General features: G+C 41.7%; 1 protein-coding gene across 4 annotated transcripts in view; it reads right to left on the bottom strand.

Annotated features, from left to right (window-relative positions):
- casz1 (castor zinc finger 1) overlaps positions 1–22,673 on the bottom strand; it is a 370,171-nt gene that overhangs the window by 326,250 nt on the left and 21,248 nt on the right. For 3 of the 4 annotated variants that reach the window (XM_048615145.1, XM_048615147.1, XM_048615148.1), the window contains exon 2: positions 5,218–5,346. The gene's annotated coding sequence lies outside the window, so the exon portion shown is untranslated. Of the gene's footprint in view, positions 1–5,217; positions 5,347–8,319; positions 8,509–22,673 lie in introns of those variants that run through there. The other variant, XM_048615146.1, reaches the window with a different exon arrangement.

The following is a 22,673-nucleotide window of genomic DNA, read 5'->3' as shown; positions in this document are numbered from 1 at the left end:
TTCATTCACCTTCTATCAGAATGATACCATGTTTTCATCCAAACCTCTCAGGGCTGGGATGAACTCAACAGCAAACAGGAGTTTTAGAGAGGGTTCGGGGTGATAACTGAAGGGTTAACTGATGAAGTAGCTTTTGGAAGTGGGGAGCCAGTGACCCACCAGTGGAGATAGACAGTGAAGAGTATAAACTGGGACATAAGGGTGGAAAATGCTGCAGAGAGAATATATGGCAATGCCTTTGAGGGATTTGGAGACAAAGACTAGAATTTTGAAATCCACATAAATAGAAATTCAATGGACCAAGCATTCAATCTTATAATTTGGATTTCAATATAACAAACTACAGGAATTCCCAGGCACTACGCAGAATCCAATATAATTCAAACTCAATCACACTTACCAACCAAAGACCAACCAAATCTTTCTCCATTAAGCCGGTGATGTGGAATTCCAACCCACCACGCCCCCTCCATTCTTCTTCCACCATCTAAAATTCTATGATTCCACAGATAGTGGAGATTCAGTCAGTTTGTCCCAATTATTCACACTTTTGCTGCTTACCACTGTGACTATGTTCAGTCCAGCATGTCACTAATAGCCTCTTGTGAAACATTAATATTGTATCATAATGGGGCTTAAATTTACATTTGGCTTCATCGGATGGGATTAATTAAGCCAAGGTGCAACTATTTCAATTTGGCCCTTTTTCACTTTATGGTTTATAAATTGTCTGTGGAAATTCTGATCCAAGTGTCGTTGTTTTTTAGATGAGTGATGCATTTACAGATTCAACTGTCCAAACGGCTGTGCAAATCTAATGAGCAGGTAGTGTCATTCATGAATATAGTGTGGCTAGAGGTATGTGGCAATCCGCCAAGGGGTATATCCATGTGTACAGTATGCTCAGGCATGCTTTTACACAAATGAATAAATAGGTGCAGCATGGGTCACTTTTAATGAAATTACAGCAATTATGTAAATCTACTAGCCAAATAAAGACTAAACAGTACTGGAACATCTGGGTGGGGAATCAGCTCTTTACAGTTCATTCCATGCTGTTAGCAAGCATTTATTTCATTGACAATAAATTGAAACAAAAAAATTATCAATTGTTACATTCATTCCATGTTAATTGAAAACATTTGGTAGGGAATTCCTTGTACAGTAAAGACCTCATTCAGAGTTTATTCCAGCTACAGTTCTACCCAGTCTTGCTCTGCTCTGGAGTATTTAGCTTATAGTGCCCCAGGAAAGCCTTAAAGAAGCTTTATGAATTTTACAACGTGCCATGAGTATTTGAATGTGATGAAGCAGAGAATATGAACATACAAACAAGGAACTAGGCTACTCAGCCCTTTGAGCTGCTCTGCTATTCAATAAATTAATGGCTGATCTAACCGCAACTCTACATTCCTGCATAATCCCTGATAATCTATCATTCCCTTTGACATCAAGAACATATCTACCTCAAAGAAACAGAGGAAGGCAGTCAGAGCACTATTGTTGCCAGTAACTATGCCCCCAATATTGGGCAGGAAGAGATCCCAATTACTCTCCAGAATCCGGTTCACAATCAGTTTTGGAAACGGCTGCGATATTTCGCCTATGTACAGGTGATTAGGAACTATCATCATTGCTTCTTGTTAAGACACCACAGATCCCTGTTCAAAAGAGTGGCAGGTTGCAGAATGGATGGGATAAGTGCTTCTTAAGGGGGCTTTTTTTTGTTGAAAACGCTAAACATAACCGTGCAAATGAGAATCCTCAGCAAGTGAATAAAATGTACTGACAAATAAATTATTCACTTAACAGGAATTGACCAGAGCAGCAAACAACTAGAAGAACTGTTATTGGGTCCTGACAGCTTTACAGTCCTTCAGGCAATTTGGGAATGGTCTGAATGGTTACAAATGAAAGTGTGAGTGACATTAATTAAGCCAGGCAATTTAAGCTACAGTATAAACACAGTACAGAACTCCCTTTGAACATGTATTGCATACTATAGACAAAAGAGGTGACAATGCTGGCAGTAGGTTCTAACACTGAATGGTATAAGATTAAGGCCAGGCATTGAGATAAACAAGTAGCCCATTAACCTCTTGTCAGTGAGTCCTCTTGTCAAGGCTTAAGGACAGAACAGCTGTATTCTAAACATTTTAAACCAAACACACTTTAGATGGAAACAATGAGTATTTTACAGAAGAAAGCTTTTCTCTGTTTTTTTTGTTTGGCTTCGACATGTTATGACAGCCATTCCCCTCATTGGCAGAATCCCTCTTTATTGGCATACCATAATTGTAATTTGAAACTGTCAAAGAAAATTAAAGCGATATGACACTTGTTTAAAAACATTCAAGGAATTATAATTGTAACGACGTTTTATGTGGTTCCTTTACAAATACATTTGGATTGCTACAAACTTCTGTTTGAAGACCTGTAATTAAGGATAGCGGCTGTTCTATTTGGTACACAGCTGTCATAATATTTCATTAAATATATCCTAAGCACCCCCTGTGACAAGGTTAAGGTGAGTAAAATACATTTCTACATGTGTTCTCTGATCACATTATCAAAGGATATCTAACTCCTTAACCTGGTAAGGATTAAAATAGCATTTCTTTTTAAAACAGAATAGAAACCAAACTCTGCTCTGGATCTTGTTGGCATTTCAGCATACAGTTGAAGGGTGAATCATTTTCCATATATTTTATGGGACAATTACACTGGATGTGCACGTAAGAAAGGGATACATTAGAAGATGCTCAATTGACACATTGCTGACTGGGGTTTACCCTGTGACCATGCCAGAGTTACAGAACCAATTGTGATCAGTGAATAATGATCGATAAGCTACAAAATAAAACAGAAAATGAGCAATGTTTTAAGGCTATCGCTATCACCTTCATTTCAGCTACAACAAAAATAAAGGGCCCACTGATATGTCCTTTAGCTTCCTGCAAAGTGCCTTTACAGTTCACAGGGGGTTTTGTCAGCCATTTTGAAATCCCATTACTAGAGATTAAAGTTAAAATTATGGTCAGGTACGGCTATATATTTCAATAACTTGTTGTACTGCTGGTTCTACGCTCCAACTCTTGGGTTTTCTTTGATGAATCAATTGCAATGGTGTTAGGGACCAGGCTTCATGCTAACTTCACACTGCACTGACCCACTCTATCCTTCTTTTCATTGGTTGCAGTGGAAATTTGAAGACAAATGTCTGCCTGTGAGTTTCTGCAATCAGAAGCTGAAATGAACCTGTGACAAATTTATTTGATATCAATAATTATTTTCTGACTGAACCAGTCCTGGAGATCGACTGAGGTAAGAAATTAGTCCCAGGCCCCACACTTGAATGAATTATGCAAATGAAAATCTGCGAATAACAAAATGTATTCCTGCACCCTTCAAAATCGGCATTAACAACTAAAATTTGCTGTAAACAAACTAATGTATTTAGAGCAGAAACAAGGTTTTATATTTACAATAATAGGGAAGTTCTTTGGACAATCTATCAGTCAACTTCCTGATCAAAGTTAAAAATGCTGTTTGCTCCACACGGCGGAAAGTTCCCATTTTTGATTTCTAATGTTTTGACTCAGTTAATCCTGTGAATGTCCTTCGTCCCCCAGCAAGGCTGAGGGGAAACCAGCCAAGAATCATGTGCCTCGCTGCTATCCAGTGAGATGCTCGTGAGAATAGAGCTTGAGGACAGGATTTGGCTTGGCTGTGATGCCACAGCAGTTGAACAGCCTGCTCATGAAATCAACATGAAGTAGGTGCATTTGGTCAGGTATTCCCAGGCTGCTGCTAAATTATATCCTGTAACTGCTTTCAACAGAGGAGGAAATTATTCCTTTTAGAAAAGAGATTAGAAACTAGCTCAAGCCTACACTGTTGGGATATAAAATGTTTAGTTATTCTTGAAACTGGTTGGGAAATCTTGAGACAGTGTGCCTTGCGGGTGTCATTAAGAGTACGTTGATTGAAGGTTTATCTGTCACTTATCTCCTCCTATGCCTGACCTATAGCACTGAGCGCTGACAGGAATAACTGATAATGATACTCCTCATGTCATTTTCCATCCTCCTTCAGTTCTGAAGAAGGCTCACTGGACTCAAAACGTTAACTCTGTTTCTCTCTTCATGGATGCTGCTGAGTTTCTCCAGCAATTTCTGTTTTTATTTCAGATCTCCAGCATGCGCAGTATTTTGCATTGATATGTGCCAGAAGAAATATAAAACAGAAAGGAGCGTCTTTGGCCTCTACAATGATTATAATTTATGTATTTTAATGAAGAAATGAATCTGAATGCTCAAATAAATGGAATCAGTGGAGCTAAAGGAAAGGAACAATCAAAATCCCTGATTCTAGGTGGGAGATACAATACACTCAATTTTTCAATGTGCAAAGATTTTCTGCATTTGGGGATTATCAGTGTCTATATCAGCTGATGTACTAAAAGATCAATGAAACCAATACCCTCTTTCCATTCAGAGCACTCCTATAATATTTGTCCTCACAGCACAACAGGACCAGGCCATTCAGTCCATGAGCCTTCTCCATCATTCAGTTGGATTGTATCTGATCCACACCTCAACCACTTGCTTCAAAGCCTTCAGAAATGAATGGGAAGGTGGACTTTATCCATTTGCTCCTGCATCGGCAGCTTTGATTCCTCATGACCCCCTTTCAATGCTCTTGCAGATTTGCTAAAACTATGATACCAATGACACACTGCCACACACATTCCTCCTCCTGGAGGTTGGAGATGGAAACTTCAAGCCCTTACTTTGATTGGTTTTCTTCAGAGACTTAGGGCACTTAGGGAAATTATTGTTGTAAATGGTCCGATCCAGCCCAATGCAGTCATTTCTAATGAACTAATGCAAATAAGTTTCTATCTGAGCCGATGCATTGTATTCTTTCCCCTCAGTATTCTGCTTCATGCAAAAATCAAGCTCCCAATTCTTAGAATTTTACGATTCAGAGAGAGAGGCTGTTAAATACACAATGTGTTTACAAAACAGTTGATCGTATTTGAAAATATTGCTTGTATTATGCAAAGTTAAGACCAATTATTGTTTTCATTTTTCTATTACAGCAGGCTATTGATTAATTCAGTGCCATTAATAATTTTCTTCAGCACTGTCTTTACGACTTAAATACAGCCTCAATGTATCATCTTTTCAATCTGTTGTAATGTATGAAGCTTACCTGTCCTTCAGCGCTTGTAAGCAGGTCTTGTCACCAGGTCTTAAGCTATGGAAGGTCACTCTGCACTAACCAATGTTACTGTCCATATTACATCCATGAGTGGTTTCAAACGGATAAATATTTCTTCATCTGTCGAAGAAATGTTTCATAAAGTTAATTCTCAATCATGGTACTTTGCGATTCTATTCAGCTGGTGAAGATGACGAGAAAGGAAGACATTGAAAATGGCATCATCAAGGGTTTAGAGGGTGCTCCCATCCTGATTGGCCAAGGTCATTGGCCGAGGTACTTTCCAGGGTGTGCGCTCCAGGATAGCGGAGGGGAGTGACACCGAGGCACATCTAATACAATTCCGAGGCATCCTGATGGCAGCTATCCTTCAGTTGAGGAAAAATGTCTTCACCCAGAGAATGGTGAGACTGTGGAACTCTCTGCCACAGAAATTGGTTCAGGCCAAAACACTGAATATTTTCAAGAAGGAGTTAGATTTAGTTCCCAGGGCTAAATGGATCAAAAGATACGGGGAGAAAGTGGGAATTGAGTCGGAAGATCAGCCATGATCATACTGAATGGTGGAGCAGGCAAAAAAGGGCTGAATGGCCTCCTCCTGATCCAAATTTCTATGCTTCTATAGCCCACACTGTGGACCCCCATCCCAACTATGAGACAATATTTGTGGTTTTGTCTCTTGGTTTTTGTGACAATGCACATGAAAAACTATAAAATATAAAATAATATACTCTTGTAAAGTGATGCAGAGCAAACTAGAGGGATTTTGAGGCTGCATATTAAAAAGCTGTTAGAAGCTTCGTCTTAAATTATATCAGAACACAAGAAACAGGAGCAGGATTAGGCCATTTGGCCCCTCAGGCCTGTCCTATCAACCCCTAGATCATGTCAGCTCCTCACAGCGCCTCAACTGTCTGAAATTACAAAAATCTTTCTCCCTCCTCTTTAAACACTTTCAGTGATTGAGCCTCCACAACTCTCCAGAGCAGAGAATTCCAGACATTTACTACATGCTGAGGGAAGAAATGCCTTTGTTTCTCAGTTTCAAATGAGTGACATTTTTAATTAGATCAGGGGTCCCCAAACTGTTTGGCGGGGATGTGTAAGGGTCAAGTTCCCAAGCAGGGTCATGAGCTATAAGCCCTGAGGCAGTAATGGCCGCTGTGGAGTTCTGACTGAGGTACAGAAGCTGACAAGCCCGGCTCTCTCTCTCTTTCTCCCTCTCCCTCTCTCCTCATCCTCACTGGTCTGACAGGCCCAGCTCCCTCCCTCTTTCTCCCTCTCCCTCTCCCCCCATCCTCACTCTTCTAACAGGCCCTACTCTCTCCTTCTCCCTCTCCCTCTCCCCCATCCTCTCTCTTCTAACAGGCCCTACTCTCTCTCTCTTTCTCCCTCTCCCTCTCCCCCCCATCCTCACTGGTCTGACAGGCCCAGCTCTCTCTCTCCTTCTCCCTCTCCCCCCATCCTCACTCTTCTAACAGGCCCTACTCTCTCTCTCCTTCTCCCTCTCCCTCTCCCCCCATCCTCACTGGTCTGACAGGCCCAGCTCTCTCTCTCCCTCTCCCTCTCCCCCCATCCTCACTCTTCTAACAGGCCCTACTCTCTCTCTCCTTCTCCCTCTCCCTCTCCCCCCATCCTGACTCTTCTACCAGGCGCTACTCTCTCTCTCTTTCTCCCTCTCCCTCTCCCCTCATCCTCACTGGTCTGACAGGCCCAGCTCTCTCTCTCCCTCTCCCTCTCTCCCCATCCTCACTGTTTAGCTATACTAAAGCCTGGTTCGGCCACATCTGGAGTATTGTGTCCAGTTCTGGTCACCTCATTACAGGAAAGATGTGGAAGCGTTAGAAAAGGTGCAGAGGAGATTTACCAGGATGTTGCCTGGAATGGAGGGTAGGTCTTAGGAGGAAAGGTTGAGAGAGTTACGGCTTTTCTCTTTAGAACGACGAAGGTTGAGAGGTGACTTGATAGAGGTGTACAAAATGATCAGAGGTATAGATAGAGTAGACAGCCAGAGACTTTTTCCTGGGGTAGAGGGTACATAGTTTTAAAGTGAAAGGAGGTAGATATCGGGGAGACGTCAGAGGTAGGTTCTTTACTCAGAGAGTGGTCGGGGTGTGGAATACATTGCCGGAGAGGGTAGTGGAGTCGGCCTCATTAGGGGCATTTAAGCAGCTATTAGATAGGCATATGGATGATAGTATAAGGTAGGGGTGGAGGTTAGATAGACCTTAGGTTGAGGGTAAAAGTTTGGCACAACATCGTGGGCCGAAGGGCCTGTACTGTGCTGTACTGTTCTATGTTCTATGTTCCAATAGGCCCAGCTCTCTCCCTCTTTCTGACTCTGTCTTTCTCTCCCCCCATCCTCATTGGTCTGACAGGCCCAGCAGTTTCCCCACCTCCACAGGTTCCCCACCACCCCGCCCCCCTGCCCCCGAACCCCACCCTCAAGATTCTCACTAAGGGCTCATGACACCCTCAAGCCTCAACATCGGCTCTGAGTGTGAAAATGTTTGGGAAGTGCTGAATTAGATAATTAAATAATTTGTTGAGATCCATACTTTAACAGTAGAAGCATAAAGAACCGAGAAGGTTGGGGAAGTTAGACCTCCGTAGTGTTATCATACTGATGGATGACGGATGACAGCAGTTAAGTTAGTCTTGTGTTTTCCAGAATTATTTCACTACAGCATTTGCATCAAAAGAAATGTCAGAAGCTTGGAATCTGACAGCTGATTCCCATCCAGAATCATTTCAATTTCAACCAAAATGATTCATTGCTGGTATTTCCTATAATAATGACACATCGAAACAGCTCACATTGTCACCACACTCCATCCAACAAAGCAATACACAGGTTCAGTCAGCTGCTGGTGGGCTGAGAATGGGAAATATCAAAGTGAGGAGCAATTTTGACAGGAAAACTGAAATTTCAAATCCATTAATTATTCTGAATACGTCTCAATAGTGCCTTTATCAAGAAACCCAAGCTAAGCAAATAATTGAGCTGTTGCATCAACTAAGGGTGACAAAGATAGGTTTTCTACAAACATTGATTCCATCAACATCCCCAGCCCTCACAGAAAATGTATTTACCACAAAAGCAAAGTTACGAGATGGCCCAAAGATCCGAATATGCTGGAATCATCTTGTTCTCATTCCAAAATCCCTCCAAATCTCTTCCATTCTCTGCAGTCCACTCCCAACTGCTACGATCAAGTTCCTCTTGGAATTGGGCCAAAACTGAGCTGCGGGACGTCCTGAAATTCTAGGCAGCAACAAGTCTTCAAATTGATGATGAAGACTGGGCTAGAAGTTGCTTTCCAATGCTGGACCACTGTTACAGACTACCTCACAATCCCTCAAACACGAACAAAGACATTCAACAGTTTTGTTCCACAAGGACATTTTTTTGTTGCACTTTAACCAGGGTATTGGTCTAAAAAGAAACCAGTGGCTGAGGATTATTGGCCTCCCCATTCCAATCATTTGCATAAAGCACTGTGTAATAATCCATAATAAATGCCACACCCTGTGCACAATTCTTCAATTTGGTTAAATCTGCACAGACTCTCTGGAGTCTAACAAAGCCACAACCGCCTACTGATATACCTTTAATTCCATTTTTTTTTAAGGTGTTGCAATGAGAATGAAGAAGCAAGAATGTATGAAATTGGAGAAAACCCATCAGCCACAAAGTCTGCTCTTTCTAAGAAGCCAAGTGCTGCTCTGCACACTAATGGGCTTTCCCTAACTTGTAAAGAAAAATTTAATTTATACAGGAATTTAATGTAATATTGGGTAATATGCACAGTACTGAAGATGATGGGTTAGACACCAGATATTTATAGAAAATAATACATATTAAACGCTACAAGAATGCAAATGCACAAAATACTCTGTCTAAGTGTGGTGTTACTGTATGAATGCTTAATGTGTTTCACTTGTTTAATTTGTTCAACATTTTAGTGCAAATACTAACCTGCTGATAAACAAGTTAACATCACATAAAACAGCAGGCAAGGTAGTTCCATACAAATGTGCTCAGAATTTTAATACTTTCAGCCAATGACCTGAGAAAAATGACTGGAAGAAAACTTTTCTAGAAACTCAAACTTTTCTGAAAATCCCCCTCGGCGCAATCGGCCATTGAACAAAACCTGCTGGTACTGTCCATTGAGGGAACACTGTCGAAATGATAGATTGCCCTGTTTAAAGTGACTGAGCTCCATTAACGTCAGCTTCCCGTTTATACCTAATCATGTCAGGTGCAATACAGACACCAGTCGATGTGTTAGGGACCAGGGATTTGTTGACACACACCTCTAATCCCTTCCCTGCTCCCCCATCTGCCCCCCAACATCCTGTCCTATTTGGGAAGGCTTCAAACAGCCAGGGAGTTGTCCTGTGTGCATCTCACATTTCACGTCATATATTAAGAGGAGCTGAAGTGTATCTGTTCTGAGCCCTCACTGATATCAGGGGCTCATGGACAAACAGGAGCCTCTTGTTGATTTCTCTCCAGATCCTTCCTGATCATCTCTCTCGTCCCTTCCCCCCTCCTCACCTTAATCTCCAAGGACCACTCTAAGCAAGCCTACAATATATACCCTCCCATGCTGCGTAGAAATGTGCAAGTTGAAGCCAGGCTTTAAGGAACACTCGATATTGGTCTTCATACCCATTCTGTCCCTGGGGGCATACTCTGTGGTTGGCTCATGTCTGATGTCCAGCACTAACAAATATTACCCCTAGGTTCTCAGAATCCCAGTCCTGCCAGCACTCAGACTGTTGACTTATTGTTCTTTTGGATTTGTACAATTGGCTTTCACAAGGAGTTAAACATCTGTCGGGTAAGGAGATTCAGCCGAATGAATTTGCAAGGTGCTGTTGAGCAGAGCCACTAATTGGGACGGCACAAACTGCAGAGAATTCTCAAGACGGGGGAGAGACCCTTTCACGTCATTCCAACGAAAGCCAAGGTGATGTTTTTGCACCATCACGAATTGGCACGGCGGGCATTAGCCATAGCTCAGATTATCCCACAAGTTTGATGTGAGAGCAGCAAATAATCTATTCAGGGGATTGTTGGGAGTGGAAAACAAAACCTAAAGGTAAGTTCAAAATATTACATTCTGATAACTTCAAAATATTATTTTTACAGGGTACATGACAAAAGCAGCTGGACTTCAAACTTTATTGTAAACAGAACTGGGTGCAGAAAACAAAGGTTTTCATTGTTTGCCTGGAGTCAGCGAAGGTTAAGTGAATGATTTAATTATCTTAGTACTGACAACATCCTTCTCCTTTATCCACCTTCTACCCGCCTCTCCCTCTCTCCCTATTTATTTCAGAACCCCCTTCCCCTCCCCCATTTCTGAAGAAGGGTCTAGACCCGAAACATCAGCTTTCCTGCTCCTCTGATGCTGCTTGGCCTGCTGTGTTCATCCACCTCTACACCTTGTTATCTCACATCCTGCAGTCATCCAGCTTTGACCAGCAGTGTTCCTCAGGGATCGGTACTGGGTCCACTTTTGTTTGTCATTTATATAAATGATTTGGATGAGAATATAGGAGGCATGGTTAGTCAGTTTGCAGATGACATCAAAATTGATGGTATAGTAGACAATGAAGAAGGTTATCTAAGATTACAAGGAGACCTTGATAAATTGAATCAATGGGCTGAGGAATGACAGATGGAGTTTAGATAAATGTGAGATGTTGTATTTTGGTAATACAAATAAGGGCAGTACCTATACAATTAATGGTAGAGCCCTGGGTAGTGTTGTTGACAGAGAGACCAAGGGGTTTGGGTACATAATTCTTTTAAATTTGCATCACAGGTAGATGTGTAGGGCAGTTAAGAAGACATCTAACACACTTTCCTTCATTGCTCACACTTTTGAGTATACGAGTTGGGATGTTACGTTGAGGTTGTATAGGACATTGATGAGGCCTCTTCTGGAGTACTGTGTGCAGTTTTGGTCCCCCTATTATAGCAAGTATTTTATTAAACTGGAGAGGGTTCAGAAAAGATTTACCAAGATGTTGCCGGGAATGGAGGGTTTGAGATATAAATAGACTGGAAAGACTGGGACTTTTTTCACTGGAGCGTAGGAGGTTGGGGGTGACCTTGTTGAAGTTTATAACATCATGAGGGGCATACATAAGGTGAATGACAGGGGTCTTTTCTCTAGTGTGGGGGGTGTTCAAAACTAGAGGGTATAGTTTTAAGGTGAGAGGAGAAAAATTTCAAAAGGACTCAAGGTGCAACTATTTTACACAGAATGTGGTAAGTGTGTGGAATGAACTGCCAGAGGAAGTGGTGGAAGCAGGTACAGTTACAATATTTAAAAGACATTTGGATAAGTACATAAATAGGAAAGGTTTGAGGTGATATGGACCAGGAGCAGGCAGCTGGGACTAGTTTAGTTTGGGAACATGGTTGGCATGGACTGGTCGAACCGAGGGGTCTGTTTCTGTGCAACATGACTCTATGACGATATAAGTTTGAGAAAGAACTGGAATTTTATAAGATGCACCAGATGAGAGATCACATCAACTTTGTTCTGATGATATCCCATAGCTTTTATCTGGCAAATCAAACTGATGCACATTAGTTCAAAGGAATTTTCTATTTTCTTTAGAACAAGCAAGAAGACTGTAAAGAATGCACTCTGAGCAGTTTGCGAGGTATTTGCCTTATTTGTGGGTCAAAGTCCATCAATATGAGGAAATGGCTTTTCTGTTCTTAGCCCCTATCAACAAGTCACAGAATTGTTGACTTTGAGATCATAAAATGGTACCAAGAGAGCCAAAATGACGGGAGAAAAAAAAAGTGGCATAAACCTGTTCTTTAATTAATACAGTTTGCAACACGGATTGTAAAATATTTAATAAGCACTCACAAAAGTATTGGTTTAACTTCTACATAATGAGAAAGGTGGAGGTTGTCATGGTAAAGGCACCTCATTATGGAGACACACCCTTTTTTAATGTGATTCATATGGTTATTGTCTCTGACAATTAGCACGACAAACTTTATCCCACTTACAAAAAAAAATTACTGGCAGTTTCTGGACAAACAGCCTATTGAACTTTAATCACACAATTCCACCTCAAACTGACTAAATTTATAGTCGTTCACTGGAGTGAACATTGGTCAAACACCATAAAGTGTTTCTCTCTCTCTGTTCATTTTAAACAATACAAGTCCATTTCCTGTTCAAAATGAAAGCACCATAAGCAGCAAGCAAAATTCCTCCTGTTTTGTATTTTTCTGTTGTTTATATCTTATTAACTACCTGTGGAATGGGTGTGTTTGTTTTAGTGCCTACGTGAAGTCATGCTCAAAAAATGTAATGCAAAACATTTTCATGCCATGACATATCACGTTGATTTAATATTATGTTTCCTCTTTTCATAAAACCATGCAGCTCATGATCTTTAAGTATACCTCAACATACTACTTGATTAGGCCACTTATTATTGCTTTAATCACCAATATCGCAACAAGCCTGGCAAGTTCTGCTCTGTCTCTGCATTATGCAATCTGCATCCCTGTGCATTTTTACACAATTCTCTCTAAATCAACAAGATTGTTAAAGTTATAAATGGATCTTCTTTTCCAACCATTTCTAGATTGAAAAATACATAAAAATTAAAGTACATTGGTCCCTGTTGAATTTTTGAGCTTGTTTGCTTTCAGTGCTTGTTGAGAAGGTATTTCCATCTTATTACATTAATCTATTTCTTGGCACTCTCTTGAACAGAGATCACTGGTGGGGCCTCTTCTGGAGTACTGTGTCCAGTTCTGATCTGCCCTGTTTTAGGAATGTTATTATTTAGCTAGAGAGGGTTCAGAAGAGACTTACCAAGAGGTTGCCAGGAATGGAGGGTTTGGGTAATAAGGAGAGGCTGGATAGGCTGGGACCTTTTTCACTGGAGCATAGGAAGTTGAAGAGCGACCTTATAAAATAATGAGGGCTATAGATAAGGTGAATGGCTGGTGCCTCTTCCCTTAAGTGGGCGATTTCAAGCCAATGGACCATATTTTTAAAGTGAGAGGAGAAACATTTAAAAAAAGCATGAGGGTCAATTTTTTTTACACAGAGAATGGTTCGTGTGTGGAATGAACTTCCAGAGGAAGTGGTGAATATGAGTACAGTTACAACATTTAAAAGACATTTGGATAAATGCATGAATAAGAAATGTTTGGATGGATATGGACCAGGAGCAGGCAGGTGGGACTAGCCTAGTTTGGGATTATGGCTGGCATGAAGTGGTTGGACCACTCTGTGCTGTATGACTCGATGGTCAAAACTTGCGCTTCTAAAGGTGGGTTTGAAATTGACAGAGGGCATGGATGGAAATATTAGCTTTATATGCTACCTAATTTTTAATCCAAGTACTGCTTGGCTTGACACTTTGGTCAAGACTAGCCATGTCCCAAATAAAGCCCAAAACCAAAGCGGAGACATTCTCAGGATAAAGCAGAATTGGATTATTTAGATGGACAGGGATTTGCAATCTGGCAGGGATCCCAGGTCTACAGAGATCCCAGATCCACAGCGATCTGTGTGTTTGGTATTGCTGTTTGAAACAGAGGTAGGTGGTTAGACAAGAGGCCTCATTTGTACAGTCAGTGGGTTGGATAGGCGGAATGATTTCCTTTCCTGGAGAGTTGTTGGCAAGCACTGCAGGGACAGGTGGTGTAAGTGGGGTTGCTGCCGGCCTTTATAGAAGGCGTCCTGAAAAGTCCTCAGTGACAGGCCAGTTTCAGCTCCATGAGTTAAACTGTGAGATTGTGATGAGTCACAGCTAACTGCAGTGTCCCAGAGCACTGCTCAATCGCCTCAGGGAGTTGGCGAGGAATCCTGCAGATTTCTCTGAATGAGCCGAAGGTTATTTTCTCTCTGTTTCTTGCCTCTCCCAAGTGATTGTGTGGTTTTGGAGGCGGGGTAGGGGGGCTGGATAAATGGTGAACCAGATTACACCACTGACAAGATAGGCTTGAGTTTGATGATGCGTTTCTCATTCTTCATTCTACGTGCTCGTAATTCAGGCATCACTGTAATTTGCCATTCTAGCTACCAGTCTCTCAGCTGTTTGTGGTTTTACGCTTGTCAGGCTAAATGGTATGATTAGAAGATTTGCAGGATCTGAGGGTCCAATATGTGTCATTAAGGAGCATGATAGTGGGCTACCTGTTGCCCAGGTGATAGCTGGGAAGTTTAGTGCAACATGTGACCATGTTGGAACATGTGAAACTCGCAGGATCTGTGATATCACCCCTGTAGCACAGACACCAGCAGCCCTGTGGTTATTAACACCTGAAGCAGCTTTACATTGGTACACTGTTCACATTATCACTCAATATTGCTGCATTGGAATATTTACAAAGGATTTATGTAATCCAGCCTGAACAAAATGTGTCTTTCACTCAAGGAGAGTTTGCCCCAAGCATTAATTGGACTTTTATCTGATTTTCTCAAAACAAAGTGCCACTTTTGGTCTATTGGTCACTAGAATGGTACTGAGCTGGAAAGGGTTAACTTATTTTATTGAGACCTTGCCAGTCCCACCGAATATAACCAGAGTCGAGACTCTGATTCTCGACATTGTGACTCTGTCCAGTGCCTGTTCTGTGGTGAGGACACCATGCCCAATGTTGTGAAATATTCTCCATCCTTTTAAAAATGGATTAACGTCAGATCTGGTGAACTCTGGAACTGGCCGGATAAGTTTGCTTTTTGTTATCAGCTTGGCATCAAACGAGTGTGAAAAGTCATAATTGTCCTGCCTTGCAAACAATACAGTGGTAAAACCAGCCAGGTTTCGACAAAAATACTCTGAATTGCATAACCCGCTTTAGCCCACAAGAATTTTTGGAAAACAAACAGCTTGTATGGGCTGGTAGCCATTTAAAATATCTACAGGTAGCTCAAATAATAAAAGCCTGCGCAGAATGTCATCCTGCTTGACAGTGCTCACTATATTTTTATTAAACATTCAAACACAGCAGTATTAGCCTTCTCTTCACCTGTACTCTTTTCAGAGAGCACAATTTCCTTTAATTACATTGGAAATTTAAACAATTGGCAGTTCTCAATCTTTGAAACTGTACATGAGTATACCTCTCCTTATGTACAGTATTCGCTGTGTGAATTTACACACACTTAATGACAGGAATAAAGCATTCAACCTAATATTTACTTTGCAATTGGCTTGTTACATTTTAGCTTGTACATGTGCTATGCAGAACAGAGAAAAATATTCAAATTCTTTTTCATTGAATTGCAGATTTTTTTTATCACAGATTCATCTTACAATGCTTTTCTGAAGGATCCACCCTCATTTCCTCAAATGCCTAGCAATAATTTTCTTTTTCAAATATTTATCAATTTTCCTTCATCATAGATTGGACATCCATAAATTTGCTGTTGTCTTCCAAAGCTGCTTTCACACGCCGTAATTAGATGCAGACAATGTTCCAGTGACATTCCAGATCTCTGGAATCTTTCTAGTAGAGAGCAGATTCACTACCAATAACATCATGTTCCAAACAAGAATCACACTGGACTTGAAATATTAATTCTATACAGATCTCTCTCCACAGATCCTGCCAGACCTGCTGAGTTTCTCCAGCAATTTCTGCTTTTGTTTCAGATTTCCAGCATCCACAGTGTCTTGATTTTATTACAGATTATAAAGTGTCCCTTCTGAATGACACTGTGAGGCTAAAATGTATGACACCTTCCCCTTGCTTACAATGATAATGAGCACTTACATTGTGGCTTCAAGGTGGAAATTGAGTGTGGAAAATTTTTAGTAAAGCTAGATGGAAGAAACTGTACAGGGCAAGGATTTCATCCAAAAAAGATGGGACTTCAAACATGACTAGAGGAATGGAGAGGAGCAGTGTTTTATGGAAGATGTTCCACAGGCGAGAGCAATGGTGACTGAAAGATCCGCCACCAGTGGTCCGCACAAAAAAAGAAATTTATAAACAGACAGAATTCGAGGGCCAGTGGACAGAGAAGCAAATCTAAACCTGAAAGAAATTGCAGAGTTAGGCTTGGCCACAGCCAGACAAACATCTGAAGGACAAGGATTTTAAATTAATGCTCATAAAATGTATAAAATAAATTTACTCCAACTGTAAAATAAAACAAATATTGACTGCAATGTTTCAGCTCCAGCTGGTGAATCATTGCCTCTCGGGCTGCATAACTGACCTAGAATGTGCAATAATGCATATTACATCCTGATATAACACCCCTTTAATAACTTGTGTGATCCACAGTTCGACAATTTACTACCGTAATTCTAAACTGCAGTCAATATTTGTATTATATATATTTATTGTCTCTATAATTATCTCTACAGTAGAGTCTCTGTATAATGCTGATACAAGAAGGATCTATAAGAAAGGGCAGTTATAAAGGGAATGTTTTACACAGTTTGTCTTAGTGCTTCATAAATTACGCGTTGTGTTCGAGGTTGTAATATATATCACTGATTGTCACAGTGGGGAATGCTGCATAGTTAATATTGGTGAGGTTGAGATTTTGGTGCACTGTGGATGAAAAGATAATGGTCTCTGTTTTGGGGTTAGTCCTGGAGAGGATGGTCACTCAGCTAGACAAAAAACGGATAGCCCTGTTTTATGGGTGACCACTCAGTCATGCCTACCGTTGGGAACTGGATATTAAAGGCAACTTTAAAAACCTGTCATGTTAAGAGAATATGCTGCACAACACACACACTCACACACATACACACACACACAAACTCACTCATGTATACAGACACACTCATACATATGCACTCACTCACGCACATACACACACACGCACATATACACACACACACACATACACACACACATACAAACACACTATTACATATGCATTCATTCACACACACACTCACTCTCTCACACACACACTCACTCTCTCACACACACACTCACTCATACACTCTCTCTCACACACACACAAATGTACAGACACACATCCTCTCACACACAAAAACCAACACCCACATAAATGGACACACACACACACCGACGGGGACTCACATTTACATGTACATAAACACACACACACGCTCATGCACACACTCATATTCACTCTAGACTTGGCCAAAAGTGGCATCAGTGCCCCTCTATCAAAATGTCTGCATAGTCTGAGAATTAGGGTCAGACCGTTCAGGAGAGACGTCAGGAAGCACTTCGACACACAAAAGGTGGGAGATGTTTGGAACTCTCTTCCACAAACAGCAAAGGATAATGGATCAGTTGTTAATTTTAAATCTGAGTTAGATAATTTTTTTGTTAAGCGAAGTTATTAAGGGATACGGGCCAAAGACAGGAATATGGAGTTAGGCCATAGATCAGCCAAGATCTCATTAAAGGGGCTGAATGGCCTAAACCTGTTCCAATGTTTCTTTATTCTTTCTCAACCTTTAACTGGGTTTCAACAACAATTGTCCCTGTCACATCACCATTTTACAGCCCATTACGTCTCATGATCTTCTGCGAACTCTTCTTCATGATAACAATTAGCACAGGATTTTCGTTAAAGGTCAGGACGAATTATTGTACAAAACTTTAAAAAGTTGTTGGCTAGATGAGTATGTCCTGAGGGGTTAGGGTTGAATATCCACTTTTAATGAAAAACAGGCAAATGTGTGACTTTTTTTCTGAGAAGAGCCACCCACTAATTAAGTCATGCTCTGACAGATGAAGTTAGGGATTTTTTCAGCAGGGTGTTAATTATGGACAAAACCTGACCATTTTGCACGATGAGGAATTTGGATAGAGCTGGGTTTCAGCTCAGTGGTGGTCTTATTAGACAGTGGGACAGGCTTGAGAAACTGCATTGCTTTTCTATGAATTTTGTGAGAAGTCACACAACACCAGGTTATAGTCCAACGGGTTTGTTTGAAATCACAAGCTTTCGGAGTGCTGCTCCTTCGTCACCTTCAGACCTTGTCCACCCCAGTCCAGCACTGGCACCTCCCCAACATGGCTACAAATTTTGGGCCTTTGTAACATCCAGTCAGTATATAATCAAAACTTTGCACTGTCTGACTGAGGCTAGAAGTAGCATTTCTTTGTTGACAGGATACCACATTCGTACAAGCTTGCTCTTCCTGGGTGTCTGCCTGTGTGTGGGCAGATATTGCATTAGAACCGGGCTACGATATATGGAAGCTAAGTAAGTCACAGCAACCAATACCAATCCACCTGTTATGAGTGTGAATCCTGTCAATAAAAGATGGGAAACTGAACTCACAAGAAAACCTAAAATAAAACAAAGGAGATCTCGAACTGAAACAGAAATTGCTAGAGAAACTCAGGCAGCATCTGTAGGGAGAGAAACGGAGTTAACGTTTCGGGTCCAACATCTGAACTGTTCTTGCTTCATAAGAAAACCTACTGGATGGAGTATTGGCATCAGGGAAAATGACCATGAATGTGGTTGCATATCATTTGGTTCACTTGAGCCTTACCAGGAAGGGAAGCTGCTAGCTGCTTAGTTTGCTTCCAGCAATGACCACATGGTCATTGCAGTACGTTCTGGATAAATGTGTATGAGCAGTACATACAGCTTGATAGCATCTGTCACATCCCAAGAGTGCATATATAAATAAATAAACTAATTGATGACACTGTTATCATGCCTTACAAAGTTTTGGTTACTGCTGCCTGAAAATGATCATTGAGAACAGCTTTACTATTTAATTTCCACATTTCAAAAGGCCCAGCACAGGAGCTCAGTGGTTAGCACTGCTGCCTCACAGCACCAAGGACCTGGGTTTGATTCCATTCTCAGGTGTGGAGTTTGCACATTCTCCCTGTGTCCGTGTGGGTTTCTTCCGGGTGTTCCAGTTTCCTCCCACACTCCAAAGATGTGCGGTGTAGGAGGATTGGCCATGCTAAATTGCCCATAGTGTTCAAGGATGTGCAGGCTAGGTGGGTTAGACATAGGAAAAGCAGGATTACAGTTATCGGGTGGTGGGTCTGGGTGGAATGCTGTTTGGAGGGTTGGTGATGACTCGATGGGATGAATAACCTGCTTCCACACTGTAGGGATTCTATGACCCTGTCAATCTAATTTGGCACCAGTGTGGCTTTCTGAATCTCCTTTTTTGATTTTCAGCTTTAGTGTTTGTTGCATGATGTACTGTTATCCTTTATTTGAACAAGTAAACATTTTAGAATGAAGCAGAGAAAAGCAAACCCTTCTCCACTCTGAGATAGTAGGAACTGCCGATGCTGGAGCCTGAGACAACAAGGTGTAGAGCTGGATGAAACACAGCAGGCCAGGTAGCAACAGAGGAGCACGAAAGCTGATGTTTCAGGTCTGGACCCTTCTTCAGAGAGACCTGAAATGTCAGCTTTCCTGCTCCTCTGATGCTGCCTGGCCTGCTGTGTTTATCCAGCTCTACACCTTGTTACCCCTTCTCCACTCTTCCTCCTTTTTTTTTATTAATTCACAGGATGAGGGCGTCGCTGGCTAGGCAGCATTTATTGCCCATCCCTAACTGCCCAGAGGGCAGTTAAGAGTCAACCACATTGCTGTGGGTCTGGAGTCACATGTAGGCCAGAACAGGTAAGGATGGCAGTTTCCTTCCCTAAAGGACATTACTGAACCAGATGGGTTTTTCCCAACAATTGGCAATGGATTCACGGTCATCATTAAATCCTTAATTCCAGATATTTTATTGAATTCAAATTCCACCAATCTGCCATGGCAGGATTCAAACCCGGGTCCCCGGAACATTATCTGGATCTCTGGATTAACGTCCGGTGATAATACCACTAGGCCATTGCCTCCCCCTGAGCTGGGCCATCTCTGGAACGATAGTTAATTGGTGGAATTGGCCCTGTCTACATTGTTGTTCTATACAATGCAAGAATCCAATTCTGTGAGGAGATGGAAAAACCTAAAGATAATAATTACTGTCAGATGGCTTGAAAAAATCTACAATTAAATATCTTCAAAAGTTTTGGAACAAAGCAGCTCAAATTTAAAGCAACTTTTGAATAAACAGAATCCTGCGCAGAAATAAAGGTTTTACTGATAAAAATGCTGTCTTGTGTTAACATTATCAGGTCGCTCTTTGCCTACAGCTGTGAATTGAAAGTTTCTGTGAAATCCAGGTTTTTACCAGCAGAAGTCACCACATAGTGTATCAGCAACCAGTTTAAAGTGAATTCTTAAAATGCATTTACAGGAAATTGAAGAAATGGGTTTTTGTTTGATTTGGACTGTGGGAGATAGTGGACATTTTAAAGCTGAAAGTCAAGAATTGCATTCACATGTGTAACTACTGCAGGAGCAAACCTATAACATTTCATTCATTCTCCACGAAACTGCTGGGGGAGATTCCACATACAGTGAGTAACCCGCAATGCTCAACAGAATAAAATAAAACCCATCTGTGACCAAAACTGGGTCTGTGAGAGCAAAGGGACAATTTTAGTGGGTGCAGTGAACGATGGGTTAATGAATAGTTGATATGGAAATCAACACTGAGTTAATGTAAGCTCTTTTATCCTTCAGTTTGGTGGATCTATAAGGGTAAGTACAGATGGTGTAGGGGGTTGGGATGCTGTTGTTGATCTATCCAGCTCTGTGTCCTGTAAAATCCTCCACACTACATCTCATTGCCCTTAAATTATTTCAGAGTTAGGCATCCATTACCCAATCCAGGAGGCAATTCCAGGTATTGATCACACTTTACAGCAAAGAAGTGCTTCCGGAGATCAGCCTTGAACTTGTCTTTTACTAATTTATACCTCTGTCCCTTGTCCTGCAATCACGGTTTAACTTGAAATATTGATTCACCTTTTCTCTTCCGCTTAGACTCTAATATATCTCCGTACGGCCCAGTCTCATTCACCTCCTGTCAAGGCTGAATGGTCCAACATTTTCCAACAGATCCTCATTTCTCCGCCCTCTTAATACGGACCAGCACCAGATGGTTCTTCTCTGCACTGGAAGGGAGATACTTCCCTCTGTACTGGACACAGGTTAACAAGGCCCACACTTTAATTCAGGACAGAGGAATCCCATCTCGTGACATTTTCTCTTCTGAGTGCCCAGGTTTAGTTTGCTTGGATTTTGGTTCACGTCTCCTCACAGCAGTCAAATGTTCCCTCTGAATGGACCCTTCTGCCCTGAGGGAGTTTATCATTGGCCTAGGATAGAAGGCTAGATTGGTCTTGGACAGGGTACAGCATAGTTTACAAGAATGATACCTGGCCTTCAGAGGTTATGAGGACAGATTAGACAAATTACGGTTGTTTTCTCCAGAATTTAGAAGGTTAAGGGGTAATCTGATCAAAGTCTTCAAGATATTAACAGGAACAGACAGGGTAGGTAAGCATAAACTATTTACACCGGGTGGGGATTCTATAACTAGGGGAGAATTAGGGCCAGACCATTCAGGAGAGATGTTAGGAAGCACTTCTACACGCAAAGGGTGGTAGATGTTTGGAACTCTCTTCCACTGCTGGACCAGTTGTTAATTTGAAATCTGAGACAGAGAAATTTTCGTTAAGCTAAGTTATTAAAGGAGAAGGGGCAGAGGCAGGTAGGCCACAGATCAGACATGATCTCACTGAATGGCGGAACAGGCTCAAGGGGCTGAATGGCCTACTCCAGTTACTATGTTCCTAGGAGACATTATCTTTCTGCGACTCATTACAGACATAGCAGGTACCAAGTAACCTTTGCTCTATTCTCAACAACCCTATCGTGAGGGGCTAAAACAGGGCTCAGCAGAGTGAGGTACAGCAGGACCCAACAACAGGGACCTGGGCACTTAGGGTTCCTGCTGTGCTCAGGCCAGGGACTGTGGTGGGGGTGGAGTGGTGGTGGCCTGGGTCAGAAGCAGCCCATGAATTCTGTCCATGCTCCTGGACAAATGGTGCATTTCAGAGCTATTGTGTGCTTCACACTTTATCCTTTGATGAGTTACAGTCCAGCTGGTGTCCTAACCACATGGGCAGTGTGTTCAATGCTGTTCAGCAGCAAGAAAGAATTGCATTTATATAGCACCTTTCCCAACCTCAGGAAGTCCTCACATCGCTTTGCAACCAATGAAGTACTTTTGTAGTGAATTCACTGACGTAATTTTAAGATTAAAATTTTCAATTAAAACCCACTTAACGACACAAAACTCTGCTTTCAGAGGTGAGGTACAGTGAGGTAGGTTTGCTTGAAGTGAGTGCACGTTGGCAAGTCTACCCCTAGTGGCATGTCCCAGGAATGGAATCCATGGCGCTGCCAATGACCTGAATGACTGGGCAGTACTCAATAGTCTACCTCACATATCCCCCGACTAACCTCCGTCCTCACATATCACCCCACTAACCTCCAACCTCATATATCACCCCACTAACCTCCGTCCTCACATATCACCCCACTAACCTC

Source organism: Rhincodon typus, chromosome 31 (genome assembly GCF_021869965.1).
Source record: "Rhincodon typus isolate 14 chromosome 31, sRhiTyp1.1, whole genome shotgun sequence".
NCBI lineage: Eukaryota > Metazoa > Chordata > Chondrichthyes > Orectolobiformes > Rhincodontidae > Rhincodon > Rhincodon typus.
This window is presented reverse-complemented; position numbering and strand designations above follow the sequence as displayed.